Below are 19,304 nucleotides of genomic sequence, written 5' to 3'. Positions count from 1 at the left end.
CCATGTGATTCATCAAACTAGCACGGCAGCCCCACTCTGGCATGGAAGGCCAATAGCTAGCATTCTAACTCGAAGAAGCGACACTGTAGAGAAACCGTGCTTTAGCTACCGTCGACCTCTCTGTGGGTGAAGTAGTTGAGGGTGTACTGTGGCTGAGAGCCTGGGGACGGTTTCCATTTCGTAATATCGGGGGAGAGACAGGCCGGTACAGAAGGCACCTCTCAACTCACTACATGGTTATGGGGCTAGTTCCGTTGCCCAGGGTGTGTTTGCTGGCTTAAAGACAGCCACCTAACTCAAAGGAAAAACACGGTAGAGAATCCGTGCTTCAGCTAAAACAGCCGCTCCTGAGGGTGGAAGCATTGGGTTGTGTGCGTCCGTGACAGCACTGCAAGGGAGTCCAAAGCTTTTTGCGAGTGAGACTCAGGCCCCAGCGAAAGGCAGAACACCACTCCCCATGTGTTTCATCAAGCTAGCACGGCAGCCCCACTTTTGCATGGAAGTCTAATAGCTAGCGTTGTAACTCGAAGAAACAACAGTGTAGAGAAACGGTGCCTTAGCTACCGTCGACCTCTCTGTGGGCGAAGCAGTTTAGGGTAAACTGTGGCTGAGAGCCTGGGGACGGTTTCAGTATCGTAATATCAGGGAGAGACAGGCCGGTACAGAAGGCAGCTCTCAACTCACATCATGGTTATGCGGATAGTACCGTTGCCCAGGGTGTGTGTGCCGGTTTAAACACAGCCACCTAATTCAAAGGAAAAACTCCCTTGAGAGCCTGTGCTGCAGGTGAAACAGCTGCTCCTGTGGGTGGAAGCATTTTGTTGTGTGCGTGCGTGAGAGCACTGCAAGGGAGTCCAAAGCTTTTTGCGAGTGAGACTCAGGCCGCAGCGAAAGGCAGAACACGACTCCCCATGTGTTTCATCAAGCTAGCACGGCAGCCCCACTTTTGCATGGAAGGCTAATAGCTAGGTTCTAACTCGAAGAAACAACACTGTAGAGAAACCGTGCTTTAGCTACCGTCGACCTCTCTGTGGGCGAAGAAGTTTAGGGTGTACTGTGGCTGAGAGCCTTGGGACGGTTTCAATATCGTAATATCGGGGTTAGACAGGCCAGTACAGAAGGCAGCTCTCAACTCACATCATGGTTATGGGGCCAGTACCGTTGCCCTGGGTGTGTGTGCAGGCTTAAAGACAGCCACCTAACTCAAAGGAAAAACACGGTAGAGAATCCGTGCTTCAGCTAAAACAGCCGCTCCTGAGGGTGGAAGCATTTGGTTGTGTGCGTGCGTGAGAGGACTGCAAGGGAGTCCAAAGTTTCTGCGAGTGAGACTCAGGCCCCAGCAAAAGGCAGAACACGACTCCCCGTGTGTTTCCTTTAGCTAGCACTGCGGCCCTACTTTTGCATGGAAGTCTAATCGCTAGCGTTCTTCCTGGAAGAAACAACACGGTAGAGAAACCGTGCTTTAGCTACCATCCACCTCTCTGAGGGAGGAAGCACTTTCCAGGCTACCGTGGGTGAGAGCCTGAGGAACGGGTTCCTTACGTGAAACCGAGGGAGAAGGAGTCCGGGCCAGAAGGCTCCTCTCGACTCAGCTCTTGTTACCTGAAGCTAACACTTCGGCTCCATGTGTGCATAGGAATGCTAAGGGCTCCGCACTGATTTGGCAGAAAGAAGCCGGTCAAGAACCCCAGCTTCAGCTCATTCGCCTCTCCACAGGGTGGCAGCATTTTCAAGTCTGCTCGAGTGCAAACCTGGGGAAGGAGTCCCAGCAGAATTCGGAGGGAGAAATAAGCATGGGCAGAAGACACCTATCGACTCAACTCTTGTTTCGGGAAACTAGATCGGCTCTCCCGTGTGTGCGTGGAGTCCTCAGTGCCATCCACGTAACGCAAAGGAACAAAACTGTAGAGAACCCGTGCCTCAGCAAAGATCGCCCTTCCTGAGCGGGAACTTCATGTATTGTGTGTTTTTGTGAAAGCATGAGAAATGGAACCTACACGTAACTCGGAGTGAGAAGCAGGCCTGGAAGGAAGGCTGCTGTCGACTCACCTCTTGTTTGAGGAGATTAGCACTGCTGCACCCTGTGTGCCTGGATGCCTAGTTACCAGGCTACTAACACCAAGAATCAATCCTATAGAGGGACTGCGCTTCAGTTAACATTGCCGTTCCTGAAGCAGGAGGAATTTGACACTGCTCGTGTACGAGACACCGGGGAAAGGGTCCCATACGTGAAATGGAGTGAGAAACAGGCCGGTGCGGAAGGCAGCTCTCAAGTCACCTCTGGTTTATGAGGCTAGTACCCTTGCCCCGGGGGTGCCTGCAGGCCTAAAGCCAACCACCTAACTCAAAGGAACAACTCTGTAGGGAATTTCTGCTTCGGCTAAAAGAGCCATGCCTCAGGGTGGACGCATTTTGCTGTGTGCATGCGTGAGCGCACTGCAGGTGAGCCCAAAACCATTTTCCTTGTGAGACCCAGGCCCCGGAAGAAGCCAGAACACGACTCCCCACTTGCTCCATGAAGCTAGAACTGCGGTCCCAATTTTGCTTGGAAGTCTAATAGATAGCTTTCTAACTCGGAGAAACAACACTGTAGAGAAACCGTGCTTTAGCTACTGTCGACCTCTCTGTGGGCGAAGCAGTTTAGGGTGTACTGTGGCTGAGAGCCTGGGGACGGTTTCCATTTCGTAATATCGGGGGAGAGAAAGGCCGGTACATAATGCAGCTCTGAACTCACTACATGGTTATGGGGAAAGTTCCGTTCCCCCGTGGGAGTGTGCAGGCTTAAACACAGCCACCTTACTCGACGGAAAAACTCGGTTGAGAGCCTGTGCTGCAGGTAAAACAGCTGCTCCTGAGTGTGGAAGCATTTTGTTGTGTGCGTGCGTGAGAGCACTGCAAGGGAGTCCAAAGCTTTTTGCGAGTGAGACTCAGGCCCCAGCGAAAGGCAGAACACCACTCCCCATGTGTTTCATCAAGCTAGCACGGCAGCCCCACTTTTGCATGGAAGTCTAATAGCTAGCGTTGTAACTCGAAGAAACAACAGTGTAGAGAAACGGTGCCTTAGCTACCGTCGACCTCTCTGTGGGCGAAGCAGTTTAGGGTAAACTGTGGCTGAGAGCCTGGGGACGGTTTCAATATCGTAATATCAGGGAGAGACAGGCCGGTACAGAAGGCAGCTCTCAATTCACATCATGGTTATGCGGATAGTACCGTTGCCCAGGGTGTGTGTGCCGGTTTAAACACAGCCACCTAATTCAAAGGAAAAACTCCCTTGAGAGCCTGTGCTGCAGGTAAAACAGCTGCTCCTGTGGGTGGAAGCATTTTGTTGTGTGCGTGCGTGAGAGCACGGCAAGGGAGTCCAAAGCTTTTTGCGAGTGACACTCAGGCCCGAGCGAAAGGCAGAACACGTCTCCCCATGTGATTCATCAAACTAGCACGGCAACCCCACTTTGGCATGGAAGGCCAATAGCTAGCGTTCTAACTCGCAGAAACAACACTGTAGAGAAACCGTGCTTTAGCTACCGTCGACCTCTCTGTGGGTGAAGTAGTTGAGGGTGTACTGTGGCTGAGAGCCTGGGGACGGTTTCCATTTCGTAATATCGGGGGAGAGACAGGTCGGTACAGAAGGCACCTCTCAACTCACTACATGGTTATGGGGCTAGTTCCGTTGCCCAGGGTGTGTTTGCTGGCTTAAAGAGAGCCACCTAACTCAAAGGAAAAACACGGTAGAGAATCCGTGCTTCAGATAAAACAGCCGCTCCTGAGGGTGGAAGCATTGGGTTGTGTGCGTCCGTGAGAGCACTGCAAGGGAGTCCAAAGCTTTTTGCGAGTGAGACTCAGGCCCCAGCGAAAGGCAGAACACCACTCCCCATGTGTTTCATCAAGCTAGCACGGCAGCCTCACTTTTGCATGGAAGTCCAATAGCTAGCGTTCTAACTCGAAGAAACAACACTGGAGAGAAACGGTGCCTTAGCTACCGTCGACCTCTCTGTGGGCGAAGCACTTTAGGGTAAACTGTGGCTGAGAGCCTGGGGACGGTTTCAATATCGTAATATCAGGGAGAGACAGGCCGGTACAGAAGGCAGCTCTCAACTCACATCATGGTTATGCGGATAGTACCGTTGCCCAGGGTGTGTGTGCCGGTTTAAACACAGCCACCTAATTCTAAGGAAAAACTCCCTTGAGAGCCTGTGCTGCAGGTAAAACCGCTGCTCCTGTGGGTGGAAGCATTTTGTTGTGTGTGTGCGTGAGAGCACGGCAAGGGAGTCCAAAGCTTTTTGCGAGTGAGACTCAGGCCCCAGCGAAAGGCAGAACACGACTCCCCATGTGTTTCATCAAGCTAGCACGGCAGCCCCACTTTTGCATGGAAGGCTAATAGCTAGCGTTCTAACTCGAAGAAACGACACTGTAGAGAAACCGTGCTTTAGCTACCGTCGACCTCTCTGTGGGCGAAGAAGTTTAGGGTGTACTGTGGCTGAGAGCCTGGGGACGGTTTCAATATCGTAATATCGGGGGAGAGACAGGCCAGTACAGAAGGCAGCTCTCAACTCACATCATCGTTATGGGGCTAGTACCGTTGCCCTGGGTGTGTGTGCAGGCTTAAAGACAGCCACCTAACTCAAAGGAAAAACACGGTAGAGAATCCGTGCTTCAGCTAAAACAGCCGCTCCTGAGGGTGGAAGCATTTGGTTGTGTGCGTGCGTGAGAGGACTGCAAGGGAGTCCAAAGTTTCTGCGAGTGAGACTCAGGCCCCAGCAAAAGGCAGAACACGACTCCCCGTGTGTTTCCTTTAGCTAGCACTGCGGCCCTACTTTTGCATGGAAGTCTAATCGCTAGCGTTCTTCCTGGAAGAAACAACACGGTAGAGAAACCGTGCTTTAGCTACCATCCACCTCTCTGAGGGAGGAAGCACTTTCCAGGCTACCGTGGGTGAGAGCCTGAGGAACGGGTTCCTTACGTGAAACCGAGGGAGAAGGAGTCCGGGCCAGAAGGCTCCTCTCGACTCAGCTCTTGTTACCTGAAGCTAACACTTCGGCTCCATGTGTGCATAGGAATGCTAAGGGCTCCGCACTGATTTGGCAGAAAGAAGCCGGTCAAGAACCCCAGCTTCAGCTCATTCGCCTCTCCACAGGGTGGCAGCATTTTCAAGTCTGCTCGAGTGCAAACCTGGGGAAGGAGTCCCAGCAGAATTCGGAGGGAGAAATAAGCATGGGCAGAAGACACCTATCGACTCAACTCTTGTTTCGGGAAACTAGATCGGCTCTCCCGTGTGTGCGTGGAGTCCTCAGTGCCATCCACGTAACGCAAAGGAACAAAACTGTAGAGAACCCGTGCCTCAGCAAAGATCGCCCTTCCTGAGCGGGAACTTCATGTATTGTGTGTTTTTGTGAAAGCATGAGAAATGGAACCTACACGTAACTCGGAGTGAGAAGCAGGCCTGGAAGGAAGGCTGCTGTCGACTCACCTCTTGTTTGAGGAGATTAGCACTGCTGCACCCTGTGTGCCTGGATGCCTAGTTACCAGGCTACTAACACCAAGAATCAATCCTATAGAGTGACTGCGCTTCAGTTAACATTGCCGTTCCTGAAGCAGGAGGAATTTGACACTGCTCGTGTACGAGACACCGGGGAAAGGGTCCCATACGTGAAATGGAGTGAGAAACAGGCCGGTGCGGAAGGCAGCTCTCAAGTCACCTCTGGTTTATGAGGCTAGTACCCTTGCCCCGGGGGTGCCTGCAGGCCTAAAGCCAACCACCTAACTCAAAGGAACAACTCTGTAGGGAATTTCTGCTTCGGCTAAAAGAGCCATGCCTCAGGGTGGACGCATTTTGCTGTGTGCATGCGTGAGCGCACTGCAGGTGAGCCCAAAACCATTTTCCTTGTGAGACCCAGGCCCCGGAAGAAGCCAGAACACGACTCCCCACTTGCTCCATGAAGCTAGAACTGCGGTCCCAATTTTGCTTGGAAGTCTAATAGATAGCTTTCTAACTCGGAGAAACAACACTGTAGAGAAACCGTGCTTTAGCTACTGTCGACCTCTCTGTGGGCGAAGCAGTTTAGGGTGTACTGTGGCTGAGAGCCTGGGGACGGTTTCCATTTCGTAATATCGGGGGAGAGAAAGGCCGGTACATAATGCAGCTCTGAACTCACTACATGGTTATGGGGAAAGTTCCGTTCCCCCGTGGGAGTGTGCAGGCTTAAACACAGCCACCTTACTCGACGGAAAAACTCGGTTGAGAGCCTGTGCTGCAGGTAAAACAGCTGCTCCTGAGTGTGGAAGCATTTTGTTGTGTGCGTGCGTGAGAGCACTGCAAGGGAGTCCAAAGCTTTTTGCGAGTGAGACTCAGGCCCCAGCGAAAGGCAGAACACCACTCCCCATGTGTTTCATCAAGCTAGCACGGCAGCCCCACTTTTGCATGGAAGTCTAATAGCTAGCGTTGTAACTCGAAGAAACAACAGTGTAGAGAAACGGTGCCTTAGCTAACGTCGACCTCTCTGTGGGCGAAGCAGTTTAGGGTAAACTGTGGCTGAGAGCCTGGGGAAGGTTTCAATATCGTAATATCAGGGAGAGACAGGCCGGTACAGAAGGCAGCTCTCAACTCACATCATGGTTATGCGGATAGTACCGTTGCCCAGGGTGTGTGTGCCGGTTTAAACACAGCCACCTAATTCAAAGGAAAAACTCCCTTGAGAGCCTGTGCTGCAGGTAAAACAGCTGCTCCTGTGGGTGGAAGCATTTTGTTGTGTGCGTGCGTGAGAGCACGGCAAGGGAGTCCAAAGCTTTTTGCGAGTGACACTCAGGCCCGAGCGAAAGGCAGAACACGTCTCCCCATGTGATTCATCAAACTAGCACGGCAGCCCCACTTTGGCATGGAAGGCCAATAGCTAGCGTTCTAACTCGAAGAAACGACACTATAGAGAAACCGTGCTTTAGCTACCATCGACCTCTCTGTGGGTGAAGTTGTTGAGGGTGTACTGTGGCTGAGAGCCTGGGGACGGTTTCCATTTCGTAATATCGGGGGAGAGACAGGCCGGTACAGAAGGCACCTCTCAACTCACTAAATGGTTATGGGGCTAGTTCCGTTGCCCAGGGTGTGTTTGCAGGCTTAAAGACAGCCACCTAACTCAAAGGAAAAACACGGTAGAGAATCCGTGCTTCAGCTAAAACAGCCGCTCCTGAGGGTGGAAGCATTGGGTTGTGTGCGTCCGTGAGAGCACTGCAAGGGAGTCCAAAGCTTTTTGCGAGTGAGACTCAGGCCCCAGCGAAAGGCAGAACACCACTCCCCATGTGTTTCATCAAGCTAGCACGGCAGCCCCACTTTTGCATGGAAGTCCAATAGCTAGCGTTCTAACTCGAAGAAACAACACTGGAGAGAAACCGTGCCTTAGCTACCGTCGACCTCTCTGTGGGCGAAGCAGTTTAGGGTAAACTGTGGCTGAGAGCCTGGGGACGGTTTCAGTATCGTAATATCAGGGAGAGACAGGCCAGTACAGAAGGCAGCTCTCAACTCACATCATGGTTATGCGGATAGTACCGTTGCCCAGGGTGTGTGTGCCGGCTTAGACACGGCCACCTAATTCAAAGGAAAAACTCCCTTGAGAGCCTGTGCTGCAGGTGAAACAGCTGCTCCTGTGGGTGGAAGCATTTTGTTGTGTGCGTGCGTGAGAGCACTGCAAGGGAGTCCAAAGCTTTTTGCGAGTGAGACTCAGGCCCCAGCGAAAGGCAGAACACGACTCCCCATGTGTTTCATCAAGCTAGCACGGCAGCCCCACTTTTGCATGGAAGGCTAATACCTAGGTTCTAACTCGAAGAAACAACACTGTAGAGAAACCGTGCTTTAGCTACCGTCGACCTCTCTGTGGGCGAAGAAGTTTAGGGTGTACTGTGGCTGAGAGCCTGGGGACGGTTTCAATATCGTAATATCGGGGTTAGACAGGCCAGTACAGAAGGCAGCTCTCAACTCACATCATGGTTATGGGGCTAGTACCGTTGCCCTGGGTGTGTGTGCAGGCTTAAAGACAGCCACCTAACTCAAAGGAAAAACACGGTAGAGAATCCGTTCTTCAGCTTAAACAGCCACTCCCGAGGGTGGAAGCATTTGGTTGTGTGCGTGCGTGAGAGGACTGCAAGGGAGTCCAAAGTTTCTGCGAGTGAGACTCAGGCCCCAGCAAAAGGCAGAACACGACTCCCCGTGTGTTTCCTTTAGCTAGCACTGCGGCCCTACTTTTGCATGGAAGTCTAATCGCTAGCGTTCTTCCTGGAAGAAACAACACGGTAGAGAAACCGTGCTTTAGCTACCATCCACCTCTCTGAGGGAGGAAGCACTTTCCAGGCTACCGTGGGTGAGAGCCTGAGGAACGGGTTCCTTACGTGAAACCGAGGGAGAAGGAGTCCGGGCCAGAAGGCTCCTCTCGACTCAGCTCTTGTTACCTGAAGCTAACACTTCGGCTCCATGTGTGCATAGGAATGCTAAGGGCTCCGCACTGATTTGGCAGAAAGAAGCCGGTCAAGAACCCCAGCTTCAGCTCATTCGCCTCTCCACAGGGTGGCAGCATTTTCAAGTCTGCTCGAGTGCAAACCTGGGGAAGGAGTCCCAGCAGAATTCGGAGGGAGAAATAAGCATGGGCAGAAGACACCTATCGACTCAACTCTTGTTTCGGGAAACTAGATCGGCTCTCCCGTGTGTGCGTGGAGTCCTCAGTGCCATCCACGTAACGCAAAGGAACAAAACTGTAGAGAACCCGTGCCTCAGCAAAGATCGCCCTTCCTGAGCGGGAACTTCATGTATTGTGTGTTTTTGTGAAAGCATGAGAAATGGAACCTACACGTAACTCGGAGTGAGAAGCAGGCCTGGAAGGAAGGCTGCTGTCGACTCACCTCTTGTTTGAGGAGATTAGCACTGCTGCACCCTGTGTGCCTGGATGCCTAGTTACCAGGCTACTAACACCAAGAATCAATCCTATAGAGTGACTGCGCTTCAGTTAACATTGCCGTTCCTGAAGCAGGAGGAATTTGACACTGCTCGTGTACGAGACACCGGGGAAAGGGTCCCATACGTGAAATGGAGTGAGAAACAGGCCGGTGCGGAAGGCAGCTCTCAAGTCACCTCTGGTTTATGAGGCTAGTACCCTTGCCCCGGGGGTGCCTGCAGGCCTAAAGCCAACCACCTAACTCAAAGGAACAACTCTGTAGGGAATTTCTGCTTCGGCTAAAAGAGCCATGCCTCAGGGTGGACGCATTTTGCTGTGTGCATGCGTGAGCGCACTGCAGGTGAGCCCAAAACCATTTTCCTTGTGAGACCCAGGCCCCGGAAGAAGCCAGAACACGACTCCCCACTTGCTCCATGAAGCTAGAACTGCGGTCCCAATTTTGCTTGGAAGTCTAATAGATAGCTTTCTAACTCGGAGAAACAACACTGTAGAGAAACCGTGCTTTAGCTACTGTCGACCTCTCTGTGGGCGAAGCAGTTTAGGGTGTACTGTGGCTGAGAGCCTGGGGACGGTTTCCATTTCGTAATATCGGGGGAGAGAAAGGCCGGTACATAATGCAGCTCTGAACTCACTACATGGTTATGGGGAAAGTTCCGTTCCCCCGTGGGAGTGTGCAGGCTTAAACACAGCCACCTTACTCGACGGAAAAACTCGGTTGAGAGCCTGTGCTGCAGGTAAAACAGCTGCTCCTGAGTGTGGAAGCATTTTGTTGTGTGCGTGCGTGAGAGCACTGCAAGGGAGTCCAAAGCTTTTTGCGAGTGAGACTCAGGCCCCAGCGAAAGGCAGAACACCACTCCCCATGTGTTTCATCAAGCTAGCACGGCAGCCCCACTTTTGCATGGAAGTCTAATAGCTAGCGTTGTAACTCGAAGAAACAACAGTGTAGAGAAACGGTGCCTTAGCTACCGTCGACCTCTCTGTGGGCGAAGCAGTTTAGGGTAAACTGTGGCTGAGAGCCTGGGGAAGGTTTCAATATCGTAATATCAGGGAGAGACAGGCCGGTACAGAAGGCAGCTCTCAACTCACATCATGGTTATGCGGATAGTACCGTTGCCCAGGGTGTGTGTGCCGGTTTAAACACAGCCACCTAATTCAAAGGAAAAACTCCCTTGAGAGCCTGTGCTGCAGGTAAAACAGCTGCTCCTGTGGGTGGAAGCATTTTGTTGTGTGCGTGCGTGAGAGCACGGCAAGGGAGTCCAAAGCTTTTTGCGAGTGACACTCAGGCCCGAGCGAAAGGCAGAACACGTCTCCCCATGTGATTCATCAAACTAGCACGGCAGCCCCACTCTGGCATGGAAGGCCAATAGCTAGCATTCTAACTCGAAGAAGCGACACTGTAGAGAAACCGTGCTTTAGCTACCGTCGACCTCTCTGTGGGTGAAGTAGTTGAGGGTGTACTGTGGCTGAGAGCCTGGGGACGGTTTCCATTTCGTAATATCGGGGGAGAGACAGGCCGGTACAGAAGGCACCTCTCAACTCACTACATGGTTATGGGGCTAGTTCCGTTGCCCAGGGTGTGTTTGCTGGCTTAAAGACAGCCACCTAACTCAAAGGAAAAACACGGTAGAGAATCCGTGCTTCAGCTAAAACAGCCGCTCCTGAGGGTGGAAGCATTGGGTTGTGTGCGTCCGTGACAGCACTGCAAGGGAGTCCAAAGCTTTTTGCGAGTGAGACTCAGGCCCCAGCGAAAGGCAGAACACCACTCCCCATGTGTTTCATCAAGCTAGCACGGCAGCCCCACTTTTGCATGGAAGTCTAATAGCTAGCGTTGTAACTCGAAGAAACAACAGTGTAGAGAAACGGTGCCTTAGCTACCGTCGACCTCTCTGTGGGCGAAGCAGTTTAGGGTAAACTGTGGCTGAGAGCCTGGGGACGGTTTCAGTATCGTAATATCAGGGAGAGACAGGCCGGTACAGAAGGCAGCTCTCAACTCACATCATGGTTATGCGGATAGTACCGTTGCCCAGGGTGTGTGTGCCGGTTTAAACACAGCCACCTAATTCAAAGGAAAAACTCCCTTGAGAGCCTGTGCTGCAGGTGAAACAGCTGCTCCTGTGGGTGGAAGCATTTTGTTGTGTGCGTGCGTGAGAGCACTGCAAGGGAGTCCAAAGCTTTTTGCGAGTGAGACTCAGGCCGCAGCGAAAGGCAGAACACGACTCCCCATGTGTTTCATCAAGCTAGCACGGCAGCCCCACTTTTGCATGGAAGGCTAATAGCTAGGTTCTAACTCGAAGAAACAACACTGTAGAGAAACCGTGCTTTAGCTACCGTCGACCTCTCTGTGGGCGAAGAAGTTTAGGGTGTACTGTGGCTGAGAGCCTTGGGACGGTTTCAATATCGTAATATCGGGGTTAGACAGGCCAGTACAGAAGGCAGCTCTCAACTCACATCATGGTTATGGGGCCAGTACCGTTGCCCTGGGTGTGTGTGCAGGCTTAAAGACAGCCACCTAACTCAAAGGAAAAACACGGTAGAGAATCCGTGCTTCAGCTAAAACAGCCGCTCCTGAGGGTGGAAGCATTTGGTTGTGTGCGTGCGTGAGAGGACTGCAAGGGAGTCCAAAGTTTCTGCGAGTGAGACTCAGGCCCCAGCAAAAGGCAGAACACGACTCCCCGTGTGTTTCCTTTAGCTAGCACTGCGGCCCTACTTTTGCATGGAAGTCTAATCGCTAGCGTTCTTCCTGGAAGAAACAACACGGTAGAGAAACCGTGCTTTAGCTACCATCCACCTCTCTGAGGGAGGAAGCACTTTCCAGGCTACCGTGGGTGAGAGCCTGAGGAACGGGTTCCTTACGTGAAACCGAGGGAGAAGGAGTCCGGGCCAGAAGGCTCCTCTCGACTCAGCTCTTGTTACCTGAAGCTAACACTTCGGCTCCATGTGTGCATAGGAATGCTAAGGGCTCCGCACTGATTTGGCAGAAAGAAGCCGGTCAAGAACCCCAGCTTCAGCTCATTCGCCTCTCCACAGGGTGGCAGCATTTTCAAGTCTGCTCGAGTGCAAACCTGGGGAAGGAGTCCCAGCAGAATTCGGAGGGAGAAATAAGCATGGGCAGAAGACACCTATCGACTCAACTCTTGTTTCGGGAAACTAGATCGGCTCTCCCGTGTGTGCGTGGAGTCCTCAGTGCCATCCACGTAACGCAAAGGAACAAAACTGTAGAGAACCCGTGCCTCAGCAAAGATCGCCCTTCCTGAGCGGGAACTTCATGTATTGTGTGTTTTTGTGAAAGCATGAGAAATGGAACCTACACGTAACTCGGAGTGAGAAGCAGGCCTGGAAGGAAGGCTGCTGTCGACTCACCTCTTGTTTGAGGAGATTAGCACTGCTGCACCCTGTGTGCCTGGATGCCTAGTTACCAGGCTACTAACACCAAGAATCAATCCTATAGAGGGACTGCGCTTCAGTTAACATTGCCGTTCCTGAAGCAGGAGGAATTTGACACTGCTCGTGTACGAGACACCGGGGAAAGGGTCCCATACGTGAAATGGAGTGAGAAACAGGCCGGTGCGGAAGGCAGCTCTCAAGTCACCTCTGGTTTATGAGGCTAGTACCCTTGCCCCGGGGGTGCCTGCAGGCCTAAAGCCAACCACCTAACTCAAAGGAACAACTCTGTAGGGAATTTCTGCTTCGGCTAAAAGAGCCATGCCTCAGGGTGGACGCATTTTGCTGTGTGCATGCGTGAGCGCACTGCAGGTGAGCCCAAAACCATTTTCCTTGTGAGACCCAGGCCCCGGAAGAAGCCAGAACACGACTCCCCACTTGCTCCATGAAGCTAGAACTGCGGTCCCAATTTTGCTTGGAAGTCTAATAGATAGCTTTCTAACTCGGAGAAACAACACTGTAGAGAAACCGTGCTTTAGCTACTGTCGACCTCTCTGTGGGCGAAGCAGTTTAGGGTGTACTGTGGCTGAGAGCCTGGGGACGGTTTCCATTTCGTAATATCGGGGGAGAGAAAGGCCGGTACATAATGCAGCTCTGAACTCACTACATGGTTATGGGGAAAGTTCCGTTCCCCCGTGGGAGTGTGCAGGCTTAAACACAGCCACCTTACTCGACGGAAAAACTCGGTTGAGAGCCTGTGCTGCAGGTAAAACAGCTGCTCCTGAGTGTGGAAGCATTTTGTTGTGTGCGTGCGTGAGAGCACTGCAAGGGAGTCCAAAGCTTTTTGCGAGTGAGACTCAGGCCCCAGCGAAAGGCAGAACACCACTCCCCATGTGTTTCATCAAGCTAGCACGGCAGCCCCACTTTTGCATGGAAGTCTAATAGCTAGCGTTGTAACTCGAAGAAACAACAGTGTAGAGAAACGGTGCCTTAGCTACCGTCGACCTCTCTGTGGGCGAAGCAGTTTAGGGTAAACTGTGGCTGAGAGCCTGGGGAAGGTTTCAATATCGTAATATCAGGGAGAGACAGGCCGGTACAGAAGGCAGCTCTCAACTCACATCATGGTTATGCGGATAGTACCGTTGCCCAGGGTGTGTGTGCCGGTTTAAACACAGCCACCTAATTCAAAGGAAAAACTCCCTTGAGAGCCTGTGCTGCAGGTAAAACAGCTGCTCCTGTGGGTGGAAGCATTTTGTTGTGTGCGTGCGTGAGAGCACGGCAAGGGAGTCCAAAGCTTTTTGCGAGTGACACTCAGGCCCGAGCGAAAGGCAGAACACGTCTCCCCATGTGATTCATCAAACTAGCACGGCAGCCCCACTCTGGCATGGAAGGCCAATAGCTAGCATTCTAACTCGAAGAAGCGACACTGTAGAGAAACCGTGCTTTAGCTACCGTCGACCTCTCTGTGGGTGAAGTAGTTGAGGGTGTACTGTGGCTGAGAGCCTGGGGACGGTTTCCATTTCGTAATATCGGGGGAGAGACAGGCCGGTACAGAAGGCACCTCTCAACTCACTACATGGTTATGGGGCTAGTTCCGTTGCCCAGGGTGTGTTTGCTGGCTTAAAGACAGCCACCTAACTCAAAGGAAAAACACGGTAGAGAATCCGTGCTTCAGCTAAAACAGCCGCTCCTGAGGGTGGAAGCATTGGGTTGTGTGCGTCCGTGACAGCACTGCAAGGGAGTCCAAAGCTTTTTGCGAGTGAGACTCAGGCCCCAGCGAAAGGCAGAACACCACTCCCCATGTGTTTCATCAAGCTAGCACGGCAGCCCCACTTTTGCATGGAAGTCTAATAGCTAGCGTTGTAACTCGAAGAAACAACAGTGTAGAGAAACGGTGCCTTAGCTACCGTCGACCTCTCTGTGGGCGAAGCAGTTTAGGGTAAACTGTGGCTGAGAGCCTGGGGACGGTTTCAGTATCGTAATATCAGGGAGAGACAGGCCGGTACAGAAGGCAGCTCTCAACTCACATCATGGTTATGCGGATAGTACCGTTGCCCAGGGTGTGTGTGCCGGTTTAAACACAGCCACCTAATTCAAAGGAAAAACTCCCTTGAGAGCCTGTGCTGCAGGTGAAACAGCTGCTCCTGTGGGTGGAAGCATTTTGTTGTGTGCGTGCGTGAGAGCACTGCAAGGGAGTCCAAAGCTTTTTGCGAGTGAGACTCAGGCCGCAGCGAAAGGCAGAACACGACTCCCCATGTGTTTCATCAAGCTAGCACGGCAGCCCCACTTTTGCATGGAAGGCTAATAGCTAGGTTCTAACTCGAAGAAACAACACTGTAGAGAAACCGTGCTTTAGCTACCGTCGACCTCTCTGTGGGCGAAGAAGTTTAGGGTGTACTGTGGCTGAGAGCCTTGGGACGGTTTCAATATCGTAATATCGGGGTTAGACAGGCCAGTACAGAAGGCAGCTCTCAACTCACATCATGGTTATGGGGCCAGTACCGTTGCCCTGGGTGTGTGTGCAGGCTTAAAGACAGCCACCTAACTCAAAGGAAAAACACGGTAGAGAATCCGTGCTTCAGCTAAAACAGCCGCTCCTGAGGGTGGAAGCATTTGGTTGTGTGCGTGCGTGAGAGGACTGCAAGGGAGTCCAAAGTTTCTGCGAGTGAGACTCAGGCCCCAGCAAAAGGCAGAACACGACTCCCCGTGTGTTTCCTTTAGCTAGCACTGCGGCCCTACTTTTGCATGGAAGTCTAATCGCTAGCGTTCTTCCTGGAAGAAACAACACGGTAGAGAAACCGTGCTTTAGCTACCATCCACCTCTCTGAGGGAGGAAGCACTTTCCAGGCTACCGTGGGTGAGAGCCTGAGGAACGGGTTCCTTACGTGAAACCGAGGGAGAAGGAGTCCGGGCCAGAAGGCTCCTCTCGACTCAGCTCTTGTTACCTGAAGCTAACACTTCGGCTCCATGTGTGCATAGGAATGCTAAGGGCTCCGCACTGATTTGGCAGAAAGAAGCCGGTCAAGAACCCCAGCTTCAGCTCATTCGCCTCTCCACAGGGTGGCAGCATTTTCAAGTCTGCTCGAGTGCAAACCTGGGGAAGGAGTCCCAGCAGAATTCGGAGGGAGAAATAAGCATGGGCAGAAGACACCTATCGACTCAACTCTTGTTTCGGGAAACTAGATCGGCTCTCCCGTGTGTGCGTGGAGTCCTCAGTGCCATCCACGTAACGCAAAGGAACAAAACTGTAGAGAACCCGTGCCTCAGCAAAGATCGCCCTTCCTGAGCGGGAACTTCATGTATTGTGTGTTTTTGTGAAAGCATGAGAAATGGAACCTACACGTAACTCGGAGTGAGAAGCAGGCCTGGAAGGAAGGCTGCTGTCGACTCACCTCTTGTTTGAGGAGATTAGCACTGCTGCACCCTGTGTGCCTGGATGCCTAGTTACCAGGCTACTAACACCAAGAATCAATCCTATAGAGGGACTGCGCTTCAGTTAACATTGCCGTTCCTGAAGCAGGAGGAATTTGACACTGCTCGTGTACGAGACACCGGGGAAAGGGTCCCATACGTGAAATGGAGTGAGAAACAGGCCGGTGCGGAAGGCAGCTCTCAAGTCACCTCTGGTTTATGAGGCTAGTACCCTTGCCCCGGGGGTGCCTGCAGGCCTAAAGCCAACCACCTAACTCAAAGGAACAACTCTGTAGGGAATTTCTGCTTCGGCTAAAAGAGCCATGCCTCAGGGTGGACGCATTTTGCTGTGTGCATGCGTGAGCGCACTGCAGGTGAGCCCAAAACCATTTTCCTTGTGAGACCCAGGCCCCGGAAGAAGCCAGAACACGACTCCCCACTTGCTCCATGAAGCTAGAACTGCGGTCCCAATTTTGCTTGGAAGTCTAATAGATAGCTTTCTAACTCGGAGAAACAACACTGTAGAGAAACCGTGCTTTAGCTACTGTCGACCTCTCTGTGGGCGAAGCAGTTTAGGGTGTACTGTGGCTGAGAGCCTGGGGACGGTTTCCATTTCGTAATATCGGGGGAGAGAAAGGCCGGTACATAATGCAGCTCTGAACTCACTACATGGTTATGGGGAAAGTTCCGTTCCCCCGTGGGAGTGTGCAGGCTTAAACACAGCCACCTTACTCGACGGAAAAACTCGGTTGAGAGCCTGTGCTGCAGGTAAAACAGCTGCTCCTGAGTGTGGAAGCATTTTGTTGTGTGCGTGCGTGAGAGCACTGCAAGGGAGTCCAAAGCTTTTTGCGAGTGAGACTCAGGCCCCAGCGAAAGGCAGAACACCACTCCCCATGTGTTTCATCAAGCTAGCACGACAGCCCCACTTTTGCATGGAAGTCTAATAGCTAGCGTTGTAACTCGAAGAAACAACAGTGTAGAGAAACGGTGCCTTAGCTACCGTCGACCTCTCTGTGGGCGAAGCAGTTTAGGGTAAACTGTGGCTGAGAGCCTGGGGACGGTTTCAATATCGTAATATCAGGGAGAGACAGGCCGGTACAGAAGGCAGCTCTCAACTCACATCATGGTTATGCGGATAGTACCGTTGCCCAGGGTGTGTGTGCCGGTTTAAACACAGCCACCTAATTCAAAGGAAAAATTCCCTTGAGAGCCTGTGCTGCAGGTAAAACAGCTGCTCCTGTGGGTGGAAGCATTTTGTTGTGTGTGTGCGTGAGAGCACGGCAAGGGAGTCCAAAGCTTTTTGCGAGTGAGACTCAGGCCCCATCGAAAGGCAGAACACGACTCCCCATGTGTTTCATCAAGCTAGCACGGCAGCCCCACTTTTGCATGGAAGGCTAATAGCTAGCGTTCTAACTCGAAGAAACGACACTGCAGAGAAACCGTGCTTTAGCTACCGTCGACCTCTCTGTGGGGGAAGCAGTTTAAGGTGTACAGTGGGTGAGAGCCTGGGGACGGTTTCCATTTCGTAATATCGGGGGAGAGACAGGCCGGTACAGAAGGCAGCTCTCAACTCACTACATGGTTATGGGGCTAGTTCCGTTGCCCATGTTGTGTGTGCAGGCTTAAACACAGCCACCTAACTCGAAGGAAAAACTCGGTAGAGAGCCTGTGCTGCAGGTAAAACAGCTGCTCCTGAGTGTGGAGGCATTTTGTTGTGTGCGTGCGTGAGAGCACTGCAAGGGAGTCCAAAGCTTTTTGCGAGTGAGACTCAGGCCCCAGCGAAAGGCAGAACACGACTCCCCATGTGTTTCATCACGCTAGCACGGCAGCCGCACTTTTGCATGGAAGTCTAATAGCTAGCGTTCTAACTGGAAGAAAACACTGTAGAGAGACCGTGCTTTAGCTACCGTCGACCTCTAGACGGAGGAAGCATTCCACGGAGTACCGTGGCTGAGAGCCTGGGGAACGGGTTCCATACGTGAAAACAAGGGAGAAATAGGTCCTGGCAGAAGGCACCTCTGGACTCAGCTCTTGCTACCTGAAGCTAACACTACTGCTCCATGTGTGCTTGGAATGCTATGTGCTCGACACTGACTGGGAATAAACAAGCCTGTAAAGAATCCCAGCTGCAGCTCATTCGCCTACCAGGCTACTAACACCAAGAATCAATGCTGTAGCGTTACTGCGCTTTAGCTAACATTGCCGTTCCTGAAGCCGCAGGAGTTGTATAGTGCTCGTGTATGAGAGACCGGGGAAAGGGTCCCATACGTGAAATGGAGTGAGAAACAGGCCGGTGCGGAAGGCAGCTCTCAACTTACCTCTTGTTTATGAGGCTAGGACCCTTGCCCCGGGTGTGCCTGCAGGCCATAAGCCAACCACCTAACTCAAAGGAACAACTCTGTAGGGAATTCCTGCTTCGCCTAAAATAGCCATGCCTCAGGGTGGATGCATTGTGTGGTGTGCATGCGTGAGTGCACAGCAAGTGAGTCCAAAACCATTTTCCCTGTGAGACCCAGGCCCCGGAAGAAGCCAGAACACGACTCCCCACTTGCTCCATGAAACTAGTACTGCGGCCCCACTTTTGAATTGAAGTCTAATGGCTAGCTTTCTAACTCGAAGAAACAACACTGTAGAGAAACCGTGCTTTAGCTACCGTCGACCTCTCTGTGGGCGAAGAAGTTTAGGGTGTACTGTGGCTGAGAGCCTGGGGACGGTTTCCATATCGTAATATCGGGGGAGAGACAGGCCGGTACAGAAGGCAGCTCTCAACTCACATCATGGTTATGGGGCTAGTACCGTTGCCCAGGCTGTGTGTGCCAGCTTAAACACAGCCACCTAACTCGAAGGAAAAACTCGGTTGAGAGCCTGTGCTGCAGGTAAAACAGCTGCTCCTGAGGGTGACAGCATTTTGTTGTGTGCGTGCGTGAGAGCACTGCAAGGGAGTCCAAAGCTTTTTGCGAGTGAGACTCAGGCCCCAGCGAAAGGCAGAACACGACTCCCCATGTGTTTCAACACGCTAGCACGGCAGCCCCACTTTTGCATGGAAGTCTAATAGCTAGCGTTCTAACTCGAAGAAACAACACTGTAGAGAAACGGTGCCTTAGCTACCGTCGACCTCTCTGTGGGCGAAGCACTTTAGGGTAAACTGTGGCTGAGAGCCTGGGGACGGTTTCAATATCGTAATATCAGAGAGAGACAGGCCGGTACAGAAGGCAGCTCTCTACTCACATCATGGTTATGCGGATAGTACCATTGCCCAGGGTGTGTGTGCCGGCTTAAACACAGCCACCTAATTCAAAGGAAAAACTCCCTTGAGAGCCTGTGCTGCAGGTAAAACAGCTGCTCCTGTGGGTGGAAGCATTTTGTTGTGTGCGTGCGGGAGAGCACGGCAAGGGAGTCCAAAGCTTTTTGCGAGTGACACTCAGGCCCGAGCGAAAGGCAGAACACGTCTCCCCATGTGATTCATCAAACTAGCACGGCAGCCCCACTTTGGCATGGAAGGCCAATAGCTAGCGTTCTAACTCGAAGAAACGACACTGTAGAGAAACCTTGCTTTAGCTACCGTCGACCTCTCTGTAGGCG

Source organism: Halichoerus grypus, chromosome X (assembly GCF_964656455.1).
Source record: "Halichoerus grypus chromosome X, mHalGry1.hap1.1, whole genome shotgun sequence".
In the NCBI taxonomy this organism is placed as follows: Eukaryota; Metazoa; Chordata; class Mammalia; order Carnivora; family Phocidae; genus Halichoerus; species Halichoerus grypus.
The sequence above is the reverse complement of the archived record's forward strand: the minus strand, read 5'-3'. Positions refer to the sequence as shown.